This window comes from Chenopodium quinoa, unplaced genomic scaffold (assembly GCF_001683475.1).
Source record: "Chenopodium quinoa cultivar QQ74 unplaced genomic scaffold, ASM168347v1, whole genome shotgun sequence".
Classification (NCBI taxonomy): domain Eukaryota; kingdom Viridiplantae; phylum Streptophyta; class Magnoliopsida; order Caryophyllales; family Amaranthaceae; genus Chenopodium; species Chenopodium quinoa.
In genome coordinates this window covers 411,314-437,012 of record NW_018745323.1, presented here as the reverse complement: position 1 = coordinate 437,012, position 25,699 = coordinate 411,314, and the positions used below count along the sequence as shown (strand labels likewise).

Sequence of the window (25,699 nt, the reverse complement as noted above, 5' to 3'; positions counted from 1 at the left end):
ATTTATGATATTGACCAATTTCTTTCTTTTTGCAGAAGAAGCATTAAACATGTTGCAGTCGGAGAAAACTCCCAAGCGGTCTTCTGCAACCATCCGTAAAGATCTTGCGGAGAAAGCTGTGGCTGAGGTCAAGGCCAAGGTATCAAACGCCTGACCCTTTCATAAGTTGATCCTTTAAAATCATTTTTCCCGGATGCTAACCTTAACTTTGGTTATTTTTGCAGGTAGGAGAGGTTGGAAAGTCGTTTGAGAAACAACTCAAATGGGCTAGGGAGGAGAACCCCACCGTTCTTAACAAAATTAAAAAAGCCACCTCTGCGTCAACTCCTGGCGCCTCAGCCGGGCATCAGCAGATGCGGATAGCGGGGCAAAACGAGAAGATAGGCGGCAGCTTGTGCCTTGATCTCGTCAACCCCTTATCAGCAGCCGCGGGGTTCACCACACTTGCAAGCGGTTCCCGATTGGCTGACTTTGAAGGTAAGAACCCTTTTGAATCCCCGCTTGAGTTGGGGTGGCCTTTACGGGTGAAATCCCACTCTCAACAGACGTCATCTTCAGACGGCCGACAAAAAATAGGTGCTGCCTTAGTTTCGCACTCATCACGTATTGATTGTGGTGCAGATCAATCTCCCCGCTGGCCAGACGTCTAGAAGCATGCCAAGGCCATGCTGGAAGCCGTCCGGAAGAGGGATAAGGACAATATCCCTGGGATAGAGACGTTCAATCTTGAATGCATTCTATCCCTTCTGGCTGAGGTAAGAAACTTGTCAATTCAATTTTATTTTTTTCAAGTGTTTTATCCCGCCTACAATACTTATGCCGCTTGATTTTTTGCAGGCCATGCTGCGGGTGGACGGGCTCAAACGTCCTTATTCCCGCAAACGGGAAAAGGTAAAAAGGGCCAAGAAGTCCGCCATAGACGCTGATAATATTGCTTTACACTCGACTATCGTAAATGAACTTGAAACTAAAGCAATAATTATGACACAGGCGTCTAGAATCCAGCAGCTGGAGTCAGATTTGAAGATGGCCAATCAGCGGGCGACGGATGCTGAGACGGCTAAGAAGGAGGCGGAGGAGGCCCAGAAGAAGGCGGACGAGAGTGCCAAGAAGGCTGATGAGGCGCTCAGGAAGGCCCAGACGGACCTTAGCACACTTAAAGGTGTTTCCGAAGAGAACACCAAACTGAAGACCAAGGTTCAAAGGATGGAGAAGGAGGCTGCTCAAGCTCAGATAAACTTTGCAGCAACCCTGGAGGCGGAGCAAAACCGCCTTGTTGCTGAGAGTGACGCTGACAATGACGCCCGTATGAAGATTTCCTGGGCTTCCTTGTAACCAGACGCGGATTATAGCATCTGGGCACTGGCGCCCAACTATGCCGAGTACGTGGTGTACTTGAGAGAACAAGGCGAGCCAGAGCCTGCCTCTTTCGAAGCCTGGGTCAACTCTAACAACGAGCCGTCTGCGCCTGAGCTTCCTGGTCCTGGTGAAGCACAGGAGATACCCTCAGATGATGAGGAGAAGGAGGAGGACCAGGAGGCACCGTCTGCAGGCCAGAAGTGACCATTCAGCGGCAGTATGGCAATCTTAGCTTTTTTATTTTTTCTTTTATTCAGCGGTTGTATGCCAAAACTTGCTTTTTCCGGCCTGCGTGCCGAGTATCCTTGTATTTACCGGCTAAGGAGCCGAGTTAATTAACAATTTCTTTCTCCCGGACGGGGTCCGGTTAACATTTGATCCACTACAACTGTTTGGTTGGGTGGACTTTTATGAAATGCACCGACTGAGTCGGTTTTTATCATTTTGCATTTGAATTTTTATTTTGTGCAAATTTATATTTTTTCATTTTTGCCTAACTTATCAAAAGCATGCGGCGATTTTTTGCCTAACTAAACTATAGTCTGGCTGTCCTTGCCCTTGGACGGCTGTGTGATTGGTTTCAAGTGGAGTTGGTTGATTGACTTGAAAACGTCTGATGCTGTAAAGAGCATGATATGTTTGTAAGTCAATCAATCACAATAGTGATTTCCCCAAACCAAGTTCACAGCCGCACACTAACAGGCGTTCCAGTCACTACCCAGACGACGTTTATCCGTCTAGGTAGAGATTTCATAGCCATTGAACAACTCTTTTTCCCCGATTGGGGTGGGAAGTGCAATTTTGGAATAGATAACCTAAGTGAGACCTTCAGCCGGTGACCGACTGATGCCCCATGGCATCCGGTATTCGGCAACTTGATCATTCTTCACAGGTCATTTTGGTCAGACGGCTATGAGTTGACTAATTAGGTCGTTCAATCTTTGTCGTCTGCATGGGTCATAGAACCGACAAATAGTCTGTTCTATGCGACGATTGCACTCGGAGGGGTGTCGTCGGACGCCTTTGTCCATGTTGGGACAGACGATTTTATAAAATGAACAACCATCCGTCCATTTTAGCCTCTGGTCTTGTTTGAGACCGGTTGTATAGCCACTTAACGTTTTTGTGCTTAGTTTTTAGTCGAAGTATTGAATTTACACTAAGTATCGAACTTAGTTGTTTAAACGAACGAGTCTGTCTGGGTATTACCCAGACGGACAGGCAATTATTTAATCTTACCAGGTATCAAACTTGGTTAGGTAAAAGAAAAATCCGTCTGAGTATTACCCAGGCGGATAATCAGACTTAGTTAAATGAACAAAGTATCAAACTTAAATAAACAAGAGATCCGAATATCCGAGTATTACCCAGGCGGTCAAACAAAGGTAACCTTTACTAAGTATCGAACTTAGTTAGGTAAATGAAAAATCCGTCTGGGTATTACCCGGATGGGTAATCAGACAATAACTCAATTTTGCAAACAAAGTCTGAATCTTCATTAATTGACTCATTGTTTACAAAAAGTTTACATTCTCAGAAGTAGTACTTTTTTAGATTGTCTACATTCCAAGTTCTAGGCAGACGCCTGTCGTCTGGAGTTTCCAGGCGGTAGGTGCCATCCCTTACTTCTTCATAGATCCGGTAGGGGCCTTCCCAATTTGGGGTTAGCTTCCCCAGCTCATTGGCCCTACCGGTTGCCTCCATTTTTCGTAACACTAAGTCGTTAACTTTCAAAGGACGCCTGTGTACTTTTTTGTTGTAGGCTCTCGTCATTCTCAGACGGTAAATCTCATGACGCAAGGCGGCATTGCCCCTGCGCTCCAGGAGTGAGTCTAATGCCAGGCGCATTGCCTCCCAGTTTGCCTCTTCATCATATAGCATGACTCTGAGAGTCGGCTCGTAATGTTCGATGGGCAAGACGGCTTCAGCACCGTAAACCATGAGAAATGGGGTTTTACCGGTTGCCCCTTTTGCTGTTGTCCGGATGGCCCATAGGACATGGATTAACTCTTCTGCCCATAGGCCACCGACTCTTTCTATTTTCTTCTTAATGCCGTCTGAGATGAGTTTGTTGAAGGCTTCAACATGGTCGTTTTCTTGGGGCCGGCCAACAGATGCAAAATAGCTTGAGATCCCCTGATCTCCCAACCAAGTTTTTAGCTGAGGCGTCTCAAACTGAGGACCATTATCAAATACCATAGACATAGGAACCCCATACCGGGTGATAATGTTCTTCCAAATGAAGGAAATTACGTCTGAGGTCTTGATGTTTTTAACCGCCTCAGCCTCCACCCACTTGGTGAAATAATCCACAGCCACCAAGATGTAGCGCTTTCCGTCTGGAGCAGGCGTGTAAGGACCTAGAATGTCCATGCCCCATTTTGCAAATGGGATTGGGCTGTGGATGGCCGTCAGATCAGTAGCCGGACGGTGAATGAGTTTGCCAAATTTTTGGCACTTGTCACATTTCTTCACCAATTCCTTGGCGTCTGCCTCAAGAGTGGGCCAAAAAATAATGTCGTCTGGCTCTGACGGCTAGGGACCTGCCGCCTATATGAGAGGCGCAGAATCCCGAGTGCAAGTCTTCGAGAACTTCTTTCCCCTTTTCTGGGGTAACACACTTCAACAAAGGCTTCAGAAACCCTTCCTTGAAGAGTTCTCAATTTTTCAACTCGAAGCTTGCAGCTCACTTTTTCAGAACGGCTGCTTCCTGTGGCGAATCAAGAAGTGTACCGTCTGAAAGGTAGGCCCGGATGCCATCCATCCAGGTAGAGCTTTGATTCAGAATTCCAATGGGATCCTCATAGATGCTTCACTTTTCAAGAACTTCCCAAAAGACTGACCGAGGCGTATCATGGAAAGCGAAAGACGCCAGCTTTGACAATGCATCCGCCTGGTTGTTTTCCGACCTGGGCACTTGACTCAGACGGAATTCCTCAAGTGCCTTGGTCTCTTCTTTGACTGCCTGAAGATATTTAATCATAGCCAGATGAGTAGCCTCATAGCTTCCCTCATACTACCTAACGACCAATTGAGAATCAGAGTAGGCGTCAATTTTCATGGCCCCTGCCGCCTTACACATGCGAATGCCGGCTAGCAGGGCTTCATATTCCGCCTCATTGTTAGAGGCTTGAAATTTAAAGCGTAGTGCATACTCAAATCTGTCCCCTTCAGGAGACTCGTATACGCCTGCACCACAGCCGTTCTTAGTAGAACTCCCGTCTACATACACTTTCCAAACCTGATCAAGATTATCCGGAGCCACCGGATGGGTCATTTCAACAATGAAGTTGGCAAACGCCTGACCTTTCACTACCTTTCTTGGTTCGTAAGTGATTTCAAGACTTTGCATTTCAATAGCCCATTTCAACATTCTTCCGGATGAGCCCAAGGTAGACATTGGCCGCTTGAGTGGCTGGTCGGTGTGAATCACCACCGGGTGTGCCAGAAAGTAGGGCTTAAATTTTTTGAAAGCCATATACAGAGCAAGGCCAAATTTTTCAACCATGGGATACCGCAGTTCAGCATTTTTAAGAACATGGCTAATGAAGTAAACCGGAAGCTGCACGTCGTCTCGCTCAGCAAGGAGAACGACACTGAGGGCATGATCTGAGACATCTAAGTACATGTACAACGTCTCCCTAGGTAAAGGACTGACCAACCTAGGTAGAGAATGTAAATGCTCTTTCAACCTCTGGAATGTCGTCTCAGCCTCATCCCCCCATTCAAATCTGGTCTTCTTCCTGATTGCTTGGAAGAAGTAGAGGCACTTGTCGCCTGACCGGCCGAGGAACCTCCCCAAGGCGGCCAGACAGCCGGTGAGCCTCTGCACTTCCTTGACAGAACGGGGTGACTTCATGTCTATCACCGCCTGTATCTTTTCAGGGTTAGCCTCTATCCCCCTTTGATCAATCAGGAATCCGAGAAACTTCCCAGACTCAACACCAAAGATGCATTTCTTAGGATTTAACATAACCCTATGCCGCCTGAGGGTGGTGAATGTTTCTCGGAGATCAGCAAGGTGATCCGTCTGTAGCTTGGATTTGACTATCATGTCATCAATGTACGCCTCCACATTCCTCCCAATCTGATTAATGAAGACCGTATTAATCATCCGTTGGAAAGTGGCAGGCGCATTTTTCAAGCCAAACGGCATCACAGTATAACAGAATAACCCCTGATTAGTGAAGAAGGCCGTCTTCTCTTGATCTTTCTTCCACAGGGGTATCTGATGGAAGCCGGAGTAGGCATCCATAAAGCTCATCAAGGCGTGACCGACTATAGAGTCGACCAGACTGTCGATCTTTGGAAGCGGGTAACTAACCTTTGGACACACCTTGTTGAGGTCTGTGTAATCAACACACATGCGCCAGGTCCCATTCGGTTTCTTAACAAGGACCACATTGGCCACCCAGTCGGGAAAATTACAAGGCCGGATGAACCTGGCGTCTAGCAGCTTTTTGACTTCGGCAGCTGCCGCCTGGCTTCTTTCCTCGCCGTGGTTTCTTTTATTTTGCCGGATGGGCTTCTTTTTGGGGTCCACGGCGAGTTTTTGGACAACGAGATCGGGGCTGACACCTGGCATCTCTTCCATTTCAAAGGCAAAAATGTCTTTGAATTCCTTCAGCAGAAGGTGCAAGCTTGCACCCAAAGTAGCATGAGCAACCATCCCAACCTTCATAGTACGTCCTGGACGGCTTTCATCCAGAACGAGATCGATACTTTCACCAGCCGGTTGAGGGCGGAGCTCATCTGACCGTTCACCGGTCAGTGATTGCTATTTTTTCTCTTTCTTCACCTCCACCAGCAGAGGTGCCTTTATTTTCTTCCCGGCTGCTTGTGGGACATGTGCAGGGTCGGCATCCTTGACATTGTCAAGGTCTATTGGTTCCTGGCCGTCTGGGGCCACAGTGTCTCTAACGGCTGAGAGATAACACTCTCGAGCCGTCTTCTGATCCCCATTCATGGAACCCACAGTGCCGTCATCCCTCTCATACTTGATGAGCATGAGAGATGGGATGATTACTGCCTTGGCTACGTTGAGGGTCGGCCGACCAAGGATAATGTTGTAGGCGGTCAACTTCTCAACGACCAAGAATCTGACGACAATATGTCGTCCTTGGCCCTTCTTTCCCGACCGGATGGGTAAGTCAATTCTTCCGGCTGGGTAGACCATCCCACCCCCGAAACCAACCAAGGGGTGGGTGACCGGATGCATGCTTCTGACATTATATTTCAGCTTTTGCAAGCACTGGAGGCTGATGATGTCTGATGAACTGCCGGTGTCTATAAGGATCCATCTAACCAGCTGGTTGGCAACCTTACATTCAATGACCACCGGGTCATCATGCGGGCGGCGGACGCTGCCCCTATCCTTCTCAGTGATCAAGACGTCTGGGAAGGAGGAGCTGGCAGGTGCCTGCTCATCATCATCTTTGTCCATCTTTCAAAGATGGCTCTTGGTGCCCCGGATGGTAGGGCCACCACATGAGAACCCGCCTGCTATAGTGTAGACCGGCTCCTTGTTGGTATCCGAACTACTAGCAGGCGGGGGTAGTCTTAAAGGACTGACCCTTGTTTTTCTTTTTTGCCCCGGTTGGGGATTTAGAAATGTATGACTTCAACAGCCCTTTGTCAGCCAGACGGTCCAACGCACGCTGAAGACTAAAGCAGTCGTTGGTGTCATGGCCAACCTCCTCATGGAATTGACAGAATTTATTTTTGTTCCGTGACTGTACAGAACTCTTCATTGGATTCGGCTTTTCAATGGACAGCCGGTCCTTTACTTCCATGAGGATGGAGTTGCAGTCTTGATTAAACTCGTACTTGGGAACGTACGGTTTAAATTCTTTCTTTTTCTTCTGGGACGGCTGATCAGAGTCAGTGACCGCCCAAACTTCTTTTCTTTTCTTGCTCTCTTCTTTGTTTTTGGTCGGCTGAGCTGACCGGCTGTCTTTCTGTTTTTTGGACTTCTTGGAGTCCGACTGGCTACCAGGCGAGCAGAGGTCGGTAGCTTGGATGTAGCTTTCCGCCTCCCTCATGGCCGCCTGTAAGGTGAAAGCCCCTTTTCTGACTAGTTCGAACTTAAAGGTCGACCCGTCTCTCAGACCTTTGAAAAAAACTGTAAAAGCTACCTCGTCAGACAGTCCTTGAATCTGAATTCTTATCAGATTGAACCGCCTGACATATGAGCGCAGCCCTTCTCTCTCTTCCTGCTTAACAGTGCTCAAATCAAGGCTTGTTTTCTTAGCAGGGATGTTCATTGAGAAGTTGGAACCAAACAGGAAGGCGAGCTTCCTAAAACTATCGATGGATCCGGCCGGCAAGTTGCCAAACCATTGTTGGGCAATTCCCTTCAATGTAGCCGAGAAGCACCGACACCAAGTGGTATCATCCAACCCCTGCAGATACATGAGGTTGGTGTAAGCCATGAGGTGGTCTTCCGGGTTGGTGGTACCATCATAGGTACCAACCAACACATTCTTAACCTTGGCCGGCTGGGCCGCCTTGGTTATCTCCCGGGTGAACGCAGAAGGATGTTCACCCAGGCGCAGCAGACAAAGCTGCCAGTCCAATGGCTGGAAATTTGGATATGCCGCCTGACCTCCAAAGAAGGCTGGCTGCATGAAATGAGGGGGATACTGGCCGTAGACCTGAGTAGGCACATACGGTACAACTCCAATCATATGAGGGCCAGAATGGACGGTATTACCGCCTGTCTGACTCTCATGCAAGGAAGATGCATTCCCGGCAGAGTTATTGTTGAAGCTGTCTGGGAAGTTCGACGTTGAAGCCGACTCAGACAGCGACTGGTTTCTCTTCCGGTTTATGATCTCTCTGGCATCAAGAGTTGATTTTTTACTTCTCACCGGCTGCTGAGTCCGGCGAGTGTTATTGGTGTTCTTCCCAGGAAGGAGAATTTTTGACCAATCAATGGTCCCGGCTGGCTTCTCCTTTGGATGAGGAGTGGGCTGCCGGTTTCTGACTGACTTCCCCTTCTCTGGAGGAGTCTTCTTCGCCGACTGACCTTTACTTGGGCCAGCCCGACTTTTGGTGATCAGCTCTTTAATTTCACCCTTGAAACTTGTCATGAATCTCATGAGTTCGTCTCGGGTGACAAGGGTTGATCCAGCAGCCGTTTGGGTTTCCCCTTCCGGTTGCCCAATGGGTCGGCTTGGACCCGCCTGGGTGGCACCCCGCTCCAGAATATCTCTGGGCAGGATGCTCTTGATTCTGAGCAAGCCATCCTCGGCTGTAAAGGTTTCGACCTGAGGATCCTCATCCTCCTGGTCAGTAAAAACTTCTGGGTCATCGCCCAGACGGTTAGGGGGTGGTACAGACTCTTGAACCATCTTCGAGGTACTCTCCCCACAGACGGCGCCAAATGTTTTGGGTGTTTTTGTCCCTCTGGAGAGTTACGTCACGAAGTCTGATCCGGCTGAGCTGTACCTGCAAAATAACGGAGACTCCGATGTGGTTGGAGCTCCGCCTCCGACGGTCAAGTTAGTAACTTGAAAAGGACTAAAGAGGACGGAAATTAAGGTGGGTATCTGCTCGGATTCCAAGCTCAGGTGTTTCTCTGATGTAAGAGAATGCAAGTGTAATAAATGGTAAAACGTGCCCTCAAAATGAGGGACATCTTCCTATTTATAGGATCTTTGGAAATTGTGCCCCTGATTAGGTCACTGAACCCTAATCATTGGTGGGCTGTGTGTTTTGCGGCGTTCTCGGGATTTGGGCCTGAAGGCCGCCGTTTTTCCCCTTATTTCTGGAGTGACACGTGTCAAGCAGGGATTGGTCCACTCTGGACCATTCTGAGTCTGACACGTGTCATCCTCTGATTGGGCCACGTGGCAGGGTAAAATTACCCTAAACAACATGTAATAGTATAGTTATATATAAATGTGTTATTATTGTAATTAAATTAAATTTATTTTATATTGAAAATTATTTTTTAACAACGTTTTATTTAAATAAGTAGAATTCTAAGACGTATGTATTTGTATACTATACATCTTAATATGAAACTTACACATAACTCTTGAAATGAACATTTGATGATACAAAAATGAACATTTGTTGAAACACGAATAAACAAAAATGAACATTAGATGATGCAATGCTTCTTACAATAAAAATGATTTGAACGCAGTAATCTATATAAATTAATTTTCTCTCCTTTTTTTAATAGAAAATTCTTAGAATTCAATTTGGAAACTATATTAATTTGAACAATAAATCCTTGTTATAAAAAAGAACATCTAATGATACATAAATGAACATTTACCAATTTAAAAATGAACATGTTATAAAAATTTGCAAGAAATTCATAAATGAAAAAGGGCAGGAGCGAGGCACGTGCGGAGGGTGGGGGGTGGTGCAGGTAGTGTTCCCTGCCGCGGGGTGTAGGTAAAAATTTGTATAGCCATTAAGGCCCCAATCTTGAGATCGTGGGTCTGACTCTGATACCATGTTAAATACGGGTCTGAGCCGCACCCGTCACGGGAGAGTGCAAGTCTACCACTTTACAAGACCAAGGAGGTTCCACCTCAAAACCATATGGCAATGAGGGGAGTAGCCCCTTGGTATTATATAGTGTTGGTAATTCTTGAATTCTTTCAATGTGGGATTTCATTACACCACTACACTCCCCCTCACTACTACAAAAAGTGTGTTTTCTGGACGCTTTTTAGGCCTTCTTTCGACGCTAAAAAGCGTCGAAAAATTATTTCTCGACGCTGCAAAAAAGTGTCGAAAATCCGTGAGTCGAAAATTTTTCAGGGACACAAAAAAGCGTCGAGATTCTCGACGCTTTTTAGTGTCCAAACTAATATACGAAGCGTTGAAAATTACGTATTTCGCGCATTATCCCAAATGTGTGTAGTTTTTTAGCGGCGCTTTTTCATGTCCACATAATCAAATTTAGCGACGCTTTTTGTTGTCTTGCGTTTATTCGTGTTAGCCTATGGTATGGCGAGAAACTCTTTGAAATTTGAAAATGTGCAAATATGTAGACATTAAAAAGCGTCTAGAATTTTTTTTAAGCTTTTTTTTCCTTTTATTAAAATATTACAATCATATATACATTATAGTTATTTAAATTTAGGCCAAATTAGAAAATAACACCTGCAAAAAGACCCGATTTTGTTTATAACACCTTAACATTTCGAAATTTTATTATAACACCTACAAAAATCCCAAAATTTTGGTTTCACCACCCACTAACGGATTTTTGGATGGAAACCGTTAGTGGGACACGTGTCAGTTGTTTATTGGCTTAAAAATAAAAATTAATAAAAAAAAACCCCTAATTTTTATTTTTAAGCCAATAAACAACTGACACGTGTCCCTAGTGGGTCCCACTAACGGTTTCCATCCAAAAATCCGTTAGTGGGTGGTGAAACCAAAATTTTGGGATTTTTGTAGGTGTTATAATAAAATTTCGAAATGTTAAGGTGTTATAAACAAAATCGGGTCTTTTTGCAGGTGTTATTTTCTAATTAAGCCTTAAATTTATCATAAATTAAATTAATAACATTAAAATAAAAATAAACAAATATTCTATATAACTAGATGAGATTAAAAAAAACAATAATTAATCAATAATAATAAGAGTGCGTAGTTAATTACCAAATTTATAAAAGAAAACATCAACACAATTAATAAAAATAATAATAAAAAAAAGTCGCATATTATAGTAGCTTGTCCAATCCCTAAATAAATACATCACTAATATAAATAAGACTAAAAACCAAAATAGATAGATGACGGCGTTATAGACGATTTAGTTGCTTGTTTTGATGCTCAAGTGTCCCGGCCTATTCTCTTGTTGCACCTACATTGCCTTTTCCAATCTTAAAAAAAATACAAATTATAAATTAGTACATTACACAATATAGGCTTATACACACACACACACACTCACACACACACACACACACACACACACACACACACACACACACACACACACAAGCTCTAAATTTCACACACACAAGCATTTTTGAATTTCACACACAAGCATTACACAAACGTCTTTGAGAATGCCAACACTTACAACAGGAATCTTATAAACGTCAGGCTGGCAGTCTTGTAACAACAATCTTACACACACACACAAGCATTACCCAAACATCAGGCTGGCAGTCTAAGGGGGATGCCAAAGGATGGGGCCACCTCAGAAAAGAATTGGGGATTATTCGATGCAAATGGGAAGCCAGTCTATATCAGTATGGGTCTGTTTTGTCTAATAATACAACAAACCAGACTTATTGTAGTGCAAGAGATGGAGTTGACAAGAGGATTGTTCCCCTTTATTGCAGGCGAGACTTGCTATGAGCCTGATAATGTATTTGCTCATGCTACTTATGCTTTCAACACTTATTATTAGAACACAGGAAAAGCACTCAACATTTTAAGTGAAGTTCACATTTTTTCTTAGTAATTATACTAGTGCCTGAAGAAATATAAGAAGAGAATCCTAATCATCTATCGAGATAAGATATTATCAAATAACATGTGCACAAAGATGACCTTATAGGACTTGAAAATGCTAATCATTCATATCATAACAGTATAATCAATCATTAATTGAAAACCATATGTGCGTTTTATTTTAAAAAAAATCAAACTGCCAAGAAAGAAACATCAATGATTTCCCCCTGAAGACAAGCTAGCTGACATATTGGAAGCTGACATGTTAGCTAAACAAAGGAAACAGATTGGAAGTTGACATGTTAGCTAGTAAGTGTTGAGAAAAAATGGACAAAACCATTATGTTGGATTCAGGTTCTTTAGGTAAAGTATTCATTCTCCCTTAAAAACTCAAGAGCTATTTCTTATGTAGTAAATGAATCCCTAAATCTCATTATATTGCTAATCTATTCTATGAACATTATCAGAGCGACTCACAATATCTAAAGCAGCCTCAATCTTTACTCAACCTTAGCAAAGAAATCCCACACATTCATTAATATAGAACCACAGATAAAATAATATTCCATTCCATCATGCTTTATATCATGGTTTTAGGCTCAAATATAGCAGCATGATATAGCAGCAAAAGATGGAAGATAAGTCTAGACATCTCAGGCATTCAACTTAGGTAGGGGAACGGACAGCAAGCAGCAGGGGAGCAGGACAGCAAGCAGCAGGGGAGCAGGGCAGACAAGCAGTATAATGGATTTAGTTTTGAATTCAGTTCTGGATTCAGTTTTGAATTTAGTTCTGAATTCAAACTTCCAAAAAATCAGGTCTGAATTTAGTTCTGAATTCAATTCTGGATTCAGTTCTGAACTTCATATCTGAATTCAGTTCTAGATTTCAGCTCTGATTTTAGTTATAAGCTAATCCTAGTAGTGCCTTCAAACGCGAGTCTAGAGAGACGAATAGTTCTTCGAGCTATGGGGGCGGAGTTGCACCTCATGGATCCGAACAAGAATTGGTTCGATTCGGAGAAGAAATGCAAAGATTTAGTGGAAAGAACACCAGGCGGATTCATGGTTAATCAAACAGAGAATCCTGCAAACCCAAGGGTACGGAAATCCTTGTTCTTGCACCATAATATATACTTCCTCTGTTATTTTTTACTTGACCTGTTTCTTTTATACGCTTGCCAATGCAAAACTTCAACGATTAATAACTTTAATTCTCCATAAGTAAAAATTATAAAAATTATATATTATGATAATACTTCTCGAGAAGAATTCAAAATATCCAACATGAACATATTTTTTCTTATAAATTATTCACAAAAGACGGTTAAAGGAGGAGTGGTGAATAGTATAAAAGTCAAAGCGGGTCAAGTAAAAAAGAATGGAGAAAGTAGATTATAGAGCATTGGTGTAGTGTTAATTCAATTAGCTGTTTTATCTTTTATATTCGTTGATTTTATTGTTTATATGTCTTCAATTGCTGTATTGTAACTTTTTTTGTGAGTATTTTTTTTAGAGCTTTAATAGAATTACTTCATTTTTTTTTTATTTTTTATGTTACACTTCTCTATTTTGACAATTCCAAATTAGATGCTACACTTACATTTCTTCCCTCACAACATTTGCTTAGAGTCCGTGAAATACTCTTTATCAAGTTAATGAAAAATTGCATAAGAAACCGGGGAAAAAAAAAGTGCAGCATCTAAAAAGAATGAGGAAGTATCTAATTTGTTTAACTATGATGACATGATCGATTTACTATCAGGTTTATGGTGTGGAGCCAGCTGAAAGTGCAGTCATAAACGGAGAAAAGCCCGGTGAGATTGTACCGTTTAATTAATTTAATAATATTGAGGATATTGTTGGATTTATTATTGGATAATGTTCTATTACAGATTATCATAGTATAATTAATTTAATAATAATACACTCCCTTCATTTTTTTAAGTGTATACCGGCACAAAGTTTTAGAAAATTTGAGTTGAATTGGTTATTATTATATGTAGAGTGGGGTAGAAGTAAACATGGGCAACGGGCCGTTCCGGGCCGTGCCGTGCCTAATTTTGGCACACCCCAGCCCACGGTACGGCACAGCCCACGTGCCTTGCGGGCCATGGGCCAAACCGTGCCACTTTAATTTTTTTTTTATTTATTTTTTAAATAATAAAAGTAAATAAAAAAACGATATATATTTTTTAGTACAACTTAATTTTATATAAATAATGTTATTAATTTATGTTTATGTTAATGTTAATATATTTTGTTTAGAACAACTTTATTTTAATTAAGGTTATATAAATTATTTATCTAATTATGTTTAAGTTTATATAAACAAATAAAAACAATTTTACTAATTTAGCGAAAAACAACAATACATATAATAAAAAAAATTACGAGTGCGATAATCCAAAAACACAAAAAATTGAAGAATAACTTATTTTATTATATGCCGGGAGCCGGTACGATAAATCGATAATACAAATAATTAATGATAATTAAAAATCTTACAATATTTGGTGAATAACTTCATTTATTATACGGAATACGAAGTTCGATATTACAAAAATTGTACAATAGTGTATAATGGTGAGTAAATATGGGCCTCGGGCCATGCCACGTACCGTGCCGGCGTGCCGGCCACCGTGTTGACCGTCGTGCCGCGTGCCGCTCGTGCCAAAACTGATTTTTTTTGTTCACGGCACGACCCACAGCCCACATGTGGGCCGCCGTGCCGTGCCGGCGTCGTGATGGGCCCGTGTCGCCCACGTGCCGGCACGGCCCATGCCCACCTTTAGGTAGAAGAAAGAGAGAAATAATAAGAAAAGATGATGTGAGTAGGTACAGGGACATTGTAGGAAAAAGAAAGATTAAAGTAATTGTTAGTGGATAATAATGTAACATGTGAAGAAAGAAGGGTGAAAAGTTTCCAAAACAAGAAATGATGCAATAAAAAAAGAAATTGTTTCGTGTATCCTTGATGTTTACAAAAATGCAATGTGTACCTCTAAAAACTATTGAATTCATAATGTATCCTTGAAATTTGTAACAAAAAATTGCACGAAATACCCTTCCCAACCAACTAATGCGCATTTCATTAACTTATCAAACTAAATTATGCCAACACATTGGCCCCCTTTTACCACTTTATATGTTTATGCATTAAAACTCCTAAAAGCATTAATTACATCAAAATTTAAACTCCATTATTGGTCATTCCAAATCCAAAACTTTTTAGTGTTGGCATTTTGATTTACTAAATAAATTTACATGATAATTAGTGTTTTAGAATCACAATAGCACTAAAGTATAATAATTCAATAGAATTTAATACTTAGGGTGTCTCAAGTTAACAAAGTAAACATATGTTACAAGTTTAGGGGTATTTGGTGCCTTATTTTACAAACCTCGGTGGTACATTGTGTAATTTTCTAAACCTTAGGGGTAAACGAAATAGTTTCCCTAAAAGAAAAACGACACTAAAAGAAAAGTGATGTGTTTAAAAAACCGAGGAAGTAAATGATTTTGGAAGGAGCACTGAATCACCTTATGCATTTTGCTACATACTTTGCTAGCTAAGTAAAATTGATGCTTTACTTGCCATAGGTATGCACAAAATCCAAGGAATTGGTGCAGGTATCATCCCTCCATTATTGAACTTTGACATACTCGAGGAAGTTGTTAAGGTAAGGTTTAAAATCCTGCACTTTCTCTTCTTTGAGGATGGATTTCTTGTAACATTTTGCTTTGGCAAACTCCTGTTAAACATTTGATAATCTCTAACGATTTTCAAGAAACTTAATTGTAAAGTGTAACTTAATTTTATGGATGGAGATAAGTAAAAGTGTTAGGCGTTGTTTCCTTCAATTTAATACTTCCTATTACTTACCTTAAATTGTTTTGAGTTAGAAATTGATCTTAATAATTGAAACATATATCTACCAATTAAAACTGATTTTAATTATTCTTTGTTGTATATTATTTATTCTTTGGGTTTACTAATTAAAAATGTATTATTTTAAAGTGTGACATAATTATATGGATTGAGAAAAGTAAAAGTGTTAATTAGACCCTATTTCCTTCAACTTAATTTTACTGACCTAAAATTGTTTTGAGTTGAAATTGATCTTAATAATTGAAACATATTTCTACTAATTAAAATTTAATTATTCTTTGTTGTATTTATTTTTTGGGTTTACTAATTAAAATGTATTTGTTGAATAGAACTTATATTTACTAATTAAATCTGATTTTACTTATTGAACTTTATTTATGCTGATTTTTATAGAATGTTATTTTTTTAAGGTGAAGAGAACATGGCTTTAAAAGACCCTATTTATTTTCAACTTAATTAAACTGAATTGAAATTATTTTTACCGATTAAAACTAATTTTTATTGATTTTATATTATATTTAGGTTTACTGATTTTTATTGATTAAAGCTAATTTTTATTGAATATCATCTTTGAGGTGAAGAGACCAAGACTGAATTAAGTTGTGGCTTAAATTTGCACAAAAAAAAAAAAAAAAAAAAAAAGTGTCTCCCCTCCCTAATTTTTTAAGGGAAAAATCCCTCTCCCTATCTTTGAGCACAAACTCCAAAGAATTAATAATTTCTCCGCAATACTTCCTAGGTACATCTCGATCTTTTTGTTGGTTACATTTGGTTTTTGTACAGTTTATTTATATTGCACATATATCTACTCATTAATATATTCAATTACGTATTATAAAAAATTGATTTTTAAAAACTACACAAAGTAATTCTAACAAAAATTAAAAAAGCAAAAGAGTCACCTCTATTTTCTAAAAAAGATGCAGAGTCGCAGAAAGAGCGAGGTTACATTTGTTGCAGCTCAATATTAGAATACTAATACTACCTTCGTTAACTTTTAGTTGCAACTTTGAGGTATTATTTGTGAGACATATAATATTCCAAAGTTGCAACTTTTAGTTAACGAAGGTAGTACTTTGTTTTGGCCCCATAAGAGCATCCCCACTAGTGAGCAAAAAAAATTCTCCTCATTCTCTCTCTACCCACTTTCTCTCTCTTCCCAACTAAATTTGCTCATGAGCATTTTTAGTGAGCAAAATTTATCCCACTAGTGAGCAAAAAAAAAATGCTCATCAATCTCTCTCCTACTTTTTCACATACCCCACCAATATCTCTCTCTCTTACACATCACCCTATTAATATTTATTATGTTTTGGTTAAATGAATATTTATGGGTACTAATTACAATTATACTTTTATTTAATTTAATACAATTATTAAAAATTCATTCATAATATTGAAATTTAATCGCTAATTAATTATAAATTTAATACAACATAAAATTTAATTAGCGTACGAATACATTTAATACTATAAACCAATAACGAACCTAGATTTTAAACGTACGATTAATACTCTATTAAATTGTAATCTTACGACAAATTTTTTTTTTTACTCATTAATAGAACCATATTTTTGCCAAATATGTTCCACTAAATCCGCTTTTAATTGAACATGAGTGTCTCTATCACGTAGTGACATTCTTTTGTGGACGTACGTGTCGAAATCAACATTTGGCGGTTGGCCAACATTGAATTCAAAAGGCTCGTTGTTGTTAACTGTAGCACTTGTAGTGGGTCTTGTAATTTGCGGGCAATCTTGTTCATAGTACCTTCTTAAAACTTCGGCCCGAGCATAGTTGTGTCGTTCATCTTCGACAATCATGTTGTGCATAATGATACAAGCTTTCATTATGTCACACAATATGTCTTCGTTAAACGCAAGGGAGGGTTGTCGTAGAACGGCAAACCTAGCCTGTAAAACCCCAAAAGCCCGTTCAATGTCCTTCCGAGCTGCAGCTTGTTTATCAGCAAATAATTTATCCTTTTAAAGTTGTGGAAGTGTTATACCTTGAATAAAAGTAGCCCATTTTGGGTAAATGCCATCTGCTAAGTAACAGCCCAAGTTGTACTCATGGTCGTTCACGGTGAAATGAATTGGAGGTGCCCGACCATGAAGAACATCATCAAAGACCAAAGATCGGTAAAGGACATTAAGATCATTACAAGATCCCGGGATCCCAAAGAATGCATGCCAAATCCATAAATCTTGATCTGCAACGACCTCCAGAATGAGGGTTGCATTTTTATTACGGCCTGCGTATTGTGCTTTCCAAGCCATAGGAAAATTCTTCCACTCCCAATGCATGCAGTCAATGCTACCTATCATACCGGGAAAACCTCGCATTTTATTTTGATGCAAGATTCTCCTTAAATTTTCGTCGGTGGGACTTCTGAGATATTCAGCTTCAAAATGTGTAATAACCCCTTGACAAAAATGTTGCAAAGCCAATCTGGAGGTAGTTTCGCCAATGCGCAGATATTCATCCACCGCATCTGGACAGGTACCGTACGCCAACATTCTAATCGCAGCGGTGCATTTCTGCAACGGTGATAACCCAAGCCTTCCAGCTGCATTCCTACGCTGATGGAAGAATTGATCCCCCTCGACCACCTTGTTCATAATCCTACAAAACAAAGGTCGTTGCATTCGAAATCTACGCCGGAATTGTTTGTCGCTATAAACTGGATTACTTGCAAAGTAATCATTAAATAATTGAACATGCCCCTTTTCCCTATCTCTTCTATCCGTATCCCCTCTACGCTCTGGAACACATTCAACATCGAATACGGGTTGGGTTGTGTTTGGTTGTTATACAACAAAGTTGGTAGATGGGTTGTGACAAATTCGTCAACTAAATGATCAAATTCAACGTATTGATCAGAATCAGACGAGCTGGAGGTTGAGCTAATGGAAAACATTGTGTTTGCTGGTTACTTGGGTGTTTGGATATTTTTGAGGAGTTGGATTATATTTGCGTAAGATGGTATCACTATCATTTATAAGCATGAAAACTCAATGACAAGTCCAAAATATGAATGACAATTCCATGACTGATGAAACATGATTGACAATTCAATGAGTGATAAAACATGATTGACAATTCAATGACACTTAAGATAGTAAGACAGAAAAGAATCTTGACTATTCAAAATACAATTATACAACTGACATGAAAGACATATGACTACTCAATGTCTAATAAGACAAGGGACATGAATACAACTCATAAAAATTAAACTAATTAAAGATTAACTAAGTAAAGAAAGCTAATCTCAAAATAGTACTAATTAAAATTGAACAAAATAAAGATATACTAATTAAAGATAAAATAATTAAACAAATCTAAACTCAGAATACAACTAATTAAAAATAAACTAATTAAAATTGAACAAAATAAAGATAAGCTAATTAAAGATAAACTAATTAAACAAATCTAACCAAATAATACAACTAATTGAAAATAAACTCATTAAGGAAATACAGTCAATTTCTACCGTAGACTAATTGAAGTAACTCGTCCTTGTGGGCCTCTTCAGCTGGAGTGAGTGGTGTTGTCCTTGCTAAAAGTGATTGAAGCATATCAAAATTCATCTTCTTCTCTGCTAAATCAACTTGTTTTTGCTTCCTCTTTTCCTTTTCTCTATCAAGTTCCAACCGTTGTTGTCGTTAAGTCGCCTCCCTTTCTCTAACCTCAGTACACGCCTTTATCAGCTCACTAATGCTCAATATTGCACTTTCGGAAGCAACTGCTTTGCCCTTACGCTTAGCCTTCGTTTTTTTGACACCGTCTGGTCGTGGTAATCCTCCGGAGATAAATCCATCAGTACGAATTTCATTCTCACTCTCCGCCCTAGACCTTTTCCCACTTCCACTGCTATCTTCCTCATCATCGGCACCGCAACCTTTCTTTCCTCTTTTGACAGACCCCATCTTAGTTTAGTCCTCCACTTCGGATCTTTATTAACCATTTCCACTCCATGTGGAAATGCAAAATTATGTTGTGGATTAGAGGAGATATAAAACAACTTAGAAGCGTGTTTAATTCGATCGGCTTCGTTGTAACCACTTCCGCTTTCAGGGAGTTTGCCCGCCTCCTCATAGCAATTAGTCCACTGTAGCAAATCAGCTGCCATTCTTCTCCAATGTGTCTCCAAACTCTTCATAGGTTTTGGCGGGAGAATATGCGGTTTCTCAGCTTGTAGTTTACAGTAAGCTGCATGAACTTTTCGCCATAGTTCAGATGCCTTTTGGCTCGTACCACGAAGCGCATCATCACTTAGTTCTAGGTAGAACCCAATTAGAGCTTCATCCTCAGCAACCGACCAAATGCGACTCGCTTTGGCAAGTGGCTGATTGGCCGGAATCCTTGGAGGTGGTGGAGGGTACTGTGGTGTCTCCGGAACAGCTTCCTCTTGGCTGACATCGTACTCAGAGTTGCTCCCTTCGGTAACGGGAGGAGTTTGTTGCTCAAAAAAAGTGTTTTCATTGTTGGGAATTTGTGGAGGTGTTGGTTGATGAACGGAATTTTGAGAAGAAGGGTTGCCTAATCTTTATAGGAATAATTGAAAATTTGGACTACTAATGAAATCATCACCTAAATCAGAAAAATGTTGAGCAAGTTGATTGTAATTAGGGTTGTTTGGATCCATTATATTGTTTAATAAATTAAAAGCAACAATATATACTTAAGAGGCACACCTAAATTAAAATAAAATAACATTAATAACGTTTTAAATAATTTCCGAGTGCTACAAAAAGTAATTAAATATTATTTTTTTTGAGAAAAAAAGTAGTTATACTAAAAAATAAAGAGTAATATTAGAAAATGAAAATTTAATCTAACTAAACTTGGGAGTAAAAATAATAAAGAGTTTTTTGGATTTTTTAAACTTAAAAAAATATTGCTACTTAAAATATCATTAATAACGTTTTGAAAAATTATTAAAGTACTAAAAACAGTAATTAAAAATAATAAACCAAAAAAAAAAAATAACCTTTCTCAACTTTATATTAGAAATTATAACATAAATCTCACTAGAACTGGGATTAAGTGTAATATTGAGTGTTTTTGTGATTTTTGAAATTATACCAAAATATGTCAAAATGGATCTCTATTTGTAGACAAAAAAAAATATAACCGTTGATTTTTTTTTTTTAATAATTATAAAACGGCCAAATTACCGTTTTAATTTAATTACCGTTGCTAAACGGTAACATTTTTTGATTGGAGGAACAAGCTAACAGGGACGCGTGTCAGCTTCTCATTCGCTGGACTGATGCGCCCCTGTCAGCAGCTGCAATTATTTTTTTTTTGCTTGGCTGCCAACAAAACGCGTCGTTTTGGGGGACATTTCTTCAGACAAAACCCCAAAACTCGTCGTTTTGAGGGTGTCAAAAGCAAAAAAAAAGTCAGTTAGTACTATTGCTGGGCCCCACGATTTCACTATTCACTTTCATTTTTGCTCATAGGATGAGCAAATTTCATTATGCTCATGAGCATATTTTGATTTGCTCATTGGTGGGGGATCAAATATTGCAATTTTGCTCATGAGCAAAATTCTCCTCACTGATGGGGATGCTCTAACAACAATGCAAACATAGAGAGTGTAATGGTATAGTACTACTCGTATATAACACTTACATTTATTTCATCATTCATGTCTAGATAACAAGTGATGAAGCCATTGAAACCTCAAAGCTTCTTGCATAGAAAGAAGGTTTGCTGGTAAGGTTATTATCACCACTTGCCACTTTTTTTGATATTCCTATGCCATCTTACTGATGGGTGTATGTATGCTCTTTTATGTGTCATAATATATGTGATAGGTTGGCATATCTTCGGGAGCTGCTGTTGCTGCGGCTATTAAAATAGCAAAAAAGCAAGAATATGCTGGAAAATTAATTGTTGTAAGTGACAAAATCCTTTAGCTCACTTATATCATCATGAAATTAAAAGTTACTGAAAAAATTATTCGGAATAATCCCATCTTTGGGGCGTCCGTTAAAATAATCTCACATTTGGATTACTTTTACATAACACCATCTTTGATATCATTCCGTTCAAAAAGGTCATAAACTCATAACCAATCATGTAACTTTTTATAACAAGTTATTTGACACGTATCAGCCTGCAATTTGTCAAAAAAATAAAATAAAGGATTTTTTGACTTTTACCACAAAAAAAAAAAACAAAAAAAAAAAAAATTGTTTTTTACCACCAAAACTTTTTAAAGTTTTATTTTACCACCCAAAAAAAATTAAAAATTATTTTTTACAACCTACCGTCAAAAACCTGAAGAAATTTTTTAAATTCTTCGATTTTCGTGCCAAACACATGGTTTTTAGGGGTTTGGGGGGAGCATTTTAGTCCTTTGAATCCAATTTGATGTCAGAATTGACAAATTATAATTGAAAATGATTCCTTTTGCGTGTTAAAAATACCTCGATATGCTTGAAACTCGTAAAACAAGACATTTTTTATTATTTTTTGTCAATTTTGACCTCAAATTGGATCAATAAGGCCAAAATACCCCCTAAACTTATAAAGAACATGTTTGACGCATGAAAATCAAAGATTTTTTTAAAACTAGATTTAACAGTTTTCTTGACAATAGGTGGTAAAAAAACAATTTTTAGAATTTTTTTTATGGTAAAATAAAACTTTTAAAAGTTTTGGTGGTAAAAAATAATTTTTTGATTTTTCTTTTAATGAAAGTAAAAAAAAAAAAAATCCTAAATTAAAATAAATTTTAAATAGAGTTAATTTTTTTAAAAAGAAAAAATAAATTAATCAATTATTCAAAAACCACCACCAACCCAAGCCTTCCCCGCCACTCTTGACACCCCTACCCCGTGGCTCCGGTCAACTAGACCCTTAACCCCGGTGCCAGCGTCGGCACAGGCGGCGCGCCTGAACCCCTTCCTGTAAACCACCAACCCGCCTCCCTCCTTCACGAAACCAGGCAACATTAAAAGCACCACCGGCAAGCCATAACATCATCTCTCCGTCCCGATTCCGGCACCTCTCTCCTTCCCCTTTCCCCGGCTCGAGTTCGGCCTCCATCACATTCCCCTGCCACAATTTCGGCCAACGTCACTCTCCCTTGCCTCGATTTCGGCCGCCCAGACCACCCATAATAGTGATGACGACGCGAGCTCTAATTTGATAGTTGCTGCAATTCAGTTTTGATTTCGGCTTATTATACTCCGTATAATCAAAATATTGAACAACAAAAATTATTCTATACTCCATTTAAGTCGATTATAATCTTTATTACGAGTATTTTTTTGTTTGTTCATATGCTCTGCTATCTTTTATAAACATGTCTTTTTTAAAACATACGAGTAATAAATTATAACCCCGAGAAGGTTCCGCTTCAAAATCAAAAGACAATTAAAATACTACGTATTAAATTCTTAGTCTTATAAAGTGGAAAAAGTATAAGAAGTATTATTTTGCACAATGTGTGATTTACACCACAATACTTCCCCTTACATATTTTTTTTAATGTGGGATAATACTTTCATTCACATGTGGGTTATTTATGGGTTCAATAATACTACTACCTTCGTTACATATTATTTGCAACAATTTGACATAAAGTAGAGAGGAAAAATGTCTAATCGTTGCAAATAATATGTAACGGAGGTAGTATATATCATCCTATCAAGCCACTTAACTTATATACGAAATATTTATTTTGCAGGTACTTCTCCCTAGCTTCGGCGAACGTTATTTATCTACTGAATTATTTGATATGGAAAGACATGAAGTGGAGGCTATGACTTATGAATAAGCAGCGGATGTTGAAATTATTTGATGATTAATCTACCTAGTACTTGTATTATTCTACTATATGACATTAATCTTGACAATAAATCTTTTTGTTAAATGATTCTTCTATAGGTGATAATAACGTTGGCATGATCCCATTTTTGACAACTTTTGTGAGTTTTGAATCTTGAATATGAACCACAAAAATAAAGAAATTCCTTTTTTTTTTTTTATTGATTCTTCAATATAATGCATTATTGCATTTTTATATGGAAAAATTGTCAAAAATAAAAGGTAAATTTGTAAAAAAAAATAATAATAATAAAAAAAAAACCTTTTTAAAACACCAAAAAAAAACCTTTTAAAAGCTTTTTGGTTAAAAACAATCCCTAATTACCCTTTAATTAACTTATTTAAACTCTAAATTCTTCTAATTAACCTCGAACCCACCTTGCCTCAAAAAAAAAAAAAAATCTCTAACCCACCAAATTACTAATTAGATTTAATTACTACTCCTTCCTCCTTCCATAGAATCAACCCCTCCTTCACCAGACCCGCTATCCAGATTCCTCCACCTCCGGCGACCTCTTCCACTGCCAGACAACCCTCTCTTGCCCCCTAATCACATCCCAACAACCATCTCCTTGATTGTGAAAACCCCTAGAAAATTAATTTGGGGTTTTTTAAATTTTGTGCATCTTTCTTGCAATTGATGCTTGTTTTGGCTTTGATTATGTATGTATGTGATGTTAGGGTGATTTAGAAACAAATTGGAATTGATTTGGACTTGATTTAAGCACGTTTGAGTACATAAGATCCAAAATTTCAAAGGGAAGTGGTGGTCGCCAACGAGGATAAGGGGGAAAGGGATCGATGGTCCACCTGCGGTGGAGGTAGGTCGCCGGAGGTGGAGGAATCTGGATAGCGGGTCTGGTGAAGGAGGGGTTGATTCAATTCTATGGGAGGAGGAAATTAAAGGTGGTTGGTTGGAGGGGTTTTTTTTTTCTCTCATGTATAAATTAAATATAATTATTAAGTAATTGGGTGGGTTAGTGATTAATTAGAAGAAAATGGAAGGAAATTAGAGTCTAATCACTAGTAGAAAAATACAAAAAGGCAACCCCCAATTGGCACCGGTTCAGGCCAAACCGGTGCCACTGAATCGTTGCTCCAAAAAAAAAAAAAACCTGGCCTTTCCTTTACATATACCCTAATATAACCTAACTTACCTCCTTCTCTCTCCTCGGCGCTTCTCCTTCTCTCTCCTCTGATCTCGATCCGCTTCACCTTCTTTCTCCTCTGATCTAGATCGGCGCCGGCGTTCCCCTCCTCCCCTCCTTCTCTCTCCGACCTCTCTTCTTTGTCCTCTCTCCCTTCTCTGTCCTCTTCTGTCTCGATCTCTGACCTCTCTTCTGTCTTCTTCCCACCACCACTGACGCCACTAACCACCGCCGCCACCAAGTCCACTTATTTTCTGGTCAAATTTGAGGTTAGTGCATGTTTCTGGGTTTAATTATTTATGTTATATGCCTTAATTTTTTTGGGTTTGATTGTTGTAATATTGTTCAAAATTGATTGGTGTAATTATAATTCATTGCCTTAATTTTTTTGGGTTTGATTGTTGTAAATTTGCACTAAATTGATTTTTTGAAATTTCTGGGATTAATTGATTTTCGAAAGTTTTGGGGTTAATTTTTTTTCTTGGTTAATTGATTTTCGAAAGTTTCTGAATTAATTGATTTTTCGAAAGTTTTGGGGTTAATTGATTTTCGAAAGTTTTGGGGTTAATTCAATGTCTGTGCGGTTTTCTGGGTTTTCTATATTGATTTTCTCTTTCTCTTGCATGCATGAGTTTTCTGGATTCAAGACTTTTTTTTTTGGAACATTGTTTTGATGTTGTACTTTTTTTTTTATTGTTTTACAATTTCAATTTCAGAGTTGAATTTCATTATAATTCATTGTAACTTTTTAATTTTTTTTTTGTATTGTACAATAACAATTTACTTGAATATAATGTGATTTACAATTGTTTTGATGTTGAATATAACAATTTCGATCAAGACTCCGTATTTTACCATTTTGTTTGGTTCGTATTTCTGATGTTTGTTAACTTGTTTGTATATTATTTTTATTGTTATTGCAAGAAAAAAGTAAAACAAAAAAAAACAAAAACAAAAAAAAACCAAAAAGGCACCGGTTAACCGATGCCTAAAAGAGCTTCCACTAAAAAATAATATT

At 38.8% G+C, this 25,699-nt stretch overlaps 1 pseudogene; it reads left to right on the top strand.

The window, feature by feature from the left end:
- The first annotated feature begins 12,761 nt into the window (after positions 1–12,761).
- Positions 12,762–23,491, top strand: LOC110712466 (annotated as a pseudogene).
- The last annotated feature ends 2,208 nt before the right edge of the window (positions 23,492–25,699 follow it).